This window comes from Austrofundulus limnaeus, unplaced genomic scaffold, assembly GCF_001266775.1.
Source record: "Austrofundulus limnaeus strain Quisiro unplaced genomic scaffold, Austrofundulus_limnaeus-1.0 Scaffold743, whole genome shotgun sequence".
NCBI lineage: Eukaryota > Metazoa > Chordata > Actinopteri > Cyprinodontiformes > Rivulidae > Austrofundulus > Austrofundulus limnaeus.
Window position 1 is genome coordinate 21,360 of NW_013953145.1, and position 2,840 is coordinate 24,199.

The window sequence follows — 2,840 nt, forward strand, 5'->3', positions numbered from 1 at the left end:
ACATTTATAAATGTATGAATCATATGGTGAAAAACTGACTTTGAAAAATAAATCTGTTTCTTTTTTTCAGCACAAGCAGCCCCGTGCTGGAAATCAGCCGTTTCACCCGCCGGAGCTCACCTGATGACTTTTGATCACTTATATCTCTGCGTGGGAACGTCCCAGAAACTTGCAACCACCTCCAGGTTGTAGTGGAGATCCAGAGCTTTACAATGAGCCATTCCCACCCGGATCCAATGCTCAGAGCCGGCGCTAGAGGCTCTGGAAAAAAGTTGATTACTATATCGCCGGCCAAAGCACCTTTTTCGGCCGGTCGTTGGTTATTAGCTCCGTGGGGGAAGGCCCCAGGAACTTGCAACTACCTCCAATTTGTAGAGGAGGGCCCCACCTTTCCAAAGTCATCTCATTTTCGTGGATCTGATGCTCAGAGCCCGCAGGAGAAGCAAACGAAAGTTGAAATTTCCTCCCAAAATTGCTCGTAAAATGCACTAAGTCGTGGGTAAGTTGCTTATAGCTCCACGGGGGAACGTCACTGAGACTCCATTTAAGTATCAGCTTGTAGGGCAGAACCAGGGCTTTAAAACCCGACCAGCCACTCTAGGATCTGATGCTCCTAGCCCGGGGAGGGGGACTAAAACCACCCCCGGCGAAGGTCCAACGGGGCGTAATTTGAGGTTTTTCGCTTATATCTCCTCGGGGGAACGTTGCAGGGACTCCAATCAACTTTCTCCTTGTAGGGGAGAGTCAGGGCTTTAAAACCCGACCATCCACACCAAGTTCTAATGCTCCTAGTCCGGGAAAGGGGCTAAAAATATCCCGGTGGGAGGTCCGACGGTGCGTATTTTGGAGGTATTTTGCTTATTGCTCCGCGGGGGAACGTCGCAGGGACTTCATTCAACTTTCAACTTGTAGGGCAGACCAGAGCTTTCAAACAAGACCGGCCACTCTGGGATCTGTCCCTCAGAGCCGGCGCTAGAGGTTCCGCAGCAAGGTTGCGCTCTGCGGGCACCTGGGAATCAGCTGGTGGGTGACTAGTCGCACACGAGTGACTGGTTGGGCACCCCTGATATAAATTTTTCCTACATCTAAAAATCATTTCTTCATTCATTTCATTTATTCATTTCTGATCCCACAGAGAGGACAATCTGCGGAGAATCTCACACGCTGGACACATTTACATATTTTTTACAGATTTAAATGGAAGCGTGTCAGGGGAGGTGTCTCAGGTGCGCTCAGTTCCACGTTCATTGGGATGTATAAAGGAAAGGTGCACAGGAACATGCGCGCATGGTTTTATACTTCTGAATTTTTTGGTGCGGAGCACTTTTCTAAATTTGTCCATACGTCAACTTTTAGTGTGAAAGCTGTGCACTCCTTTATGCATGAGGCCCCAGATCTGGCCCACACCTGACTGCTATGTAGGTTACCAAATGTTTATTTAGTTTAATTAATATTTACTTTATTTGTATTTTTTTTCCTTCTAGCACATAGTAGTCAAATTTCCAAACATTTTAAGGGTATAAATCATATTCTACCTTTCTGTTTTGGCAACACAGTGATGCTTGCATCTCCTAGTGGCAAAATGGAGACTTTCAAGTTGACACCACTGAAAGAAAAGCACAAAACATTAATTAAAAAAAATAACCAATGACTGAGAAAAAAATCATTAAAGGTAGAACATAGGCTGAATGACTGGGAGATAAAGTTAGATAAACCAGACTGAGATGGTTTGGACATGTCCAGAGGAGGGACGGTGGATATTTGGAGTGAGGACAGAGTGAAATGGAAGAGGATGACTTATGGCAACCTCTGAAAAACCAAAAGAAGAACAGGAAGATGACTGAGAATAATTAAATGAGTTCAAAAAAGAAATCAATAAAAGTTAAGTTTCTTTATACCACAAACTGCAGGTTGCATAACAGGTTTTAACAACAGGGAGGAGGAGCATGACTGTCCAAAACATAACCAAATTTCCCAAAGAGCTCAGATACACAGTATTTTTATTATAAATCTATTAAAGGGGACCTATTATGCAAAATTCACTTTTAAAGGGTTTTTTACTCAACTTTGTGTATGTACTTCTTAAAAAACAGCAAAAATGCAACCAAGTGCATATGCTGTAAGTAAATGTATTTTTAATGCATGTTAACAACAAGTTTTATACTTCCGTCATTTTGTGATGTCAAAAGCCGTACGACAACCCACCGGAACCTGTGTTCAGCCCCTTACCTAGCAACCAGAGCCCTATAGAGAGAGAGAGTTGCGACACCCCCATTGACTTCCATAGAAAGAATGGAAAGCGGAAGTCACGTGGTTCATGGAGCCTCAAATAGTTCCAAACACAGCAAGAGGCTCCATGGAGCGCAGTTCATTCTTGGTGTTTGAGGTATTTTCTCCGGTAAGTTGACAAAAATACATTTTTTGCCATTGTGTGGCATTATCTAACTGTTCTGTACCACAGCGATATGTTGTAGTCAGTTTTAGTTGATTAATCGTGTTAATTAATTAGTTATGCAGTTAGCATTACAGCAGCTGCAGCTAGCTCGTTGTGAGTATGACGAGTAATGATGAGTTTAAACGGGAATATTTCAGTCTGTTGAGTTCAGCTTTTAAAATATTCAGCACAATTTATATTCTGAAAGTTGATAATTTTATAAATTAAGTGGTGGTTACTGAACTATATTTTATGTGAGACTGACTTGGTTAATTTACTTCAAGTTATAGATTCWTCAGAGACAACAGCATAGATGGGGATATTATTAAAGATCAATGTTACTGTGAAAATTAATAATCATATGATATTTTTCAGTTAAACCACACCAGACTGACCTGCTGAAGCT

At 42.1% G+C, this 2,840-nt stretch overlaps 1 long non-coding RNA gene across 1 annotated transcript in view; it reads right to left on the reverse strand.

The window, feature by feature from the left end:
• LOC106532280 (uncharacterized) overlaps positions 1-1,580 on the reverse strand; it is a 4,821-nt gene extending 3,241 nt beyond the window's left edge. The window contains exon 1 of the long non-coding RNA XR_001312050.1: positions 1,536-1,580. This is a non-coding gene — a long non-coding RNA (uncharacterized LOC106532280). The remainder of the gene's footprint in view (positions 1-1,535) is intronic.
• Between the last annotated feature and the right edge of the window lie 1,260 nt (positions 1,581-2,840).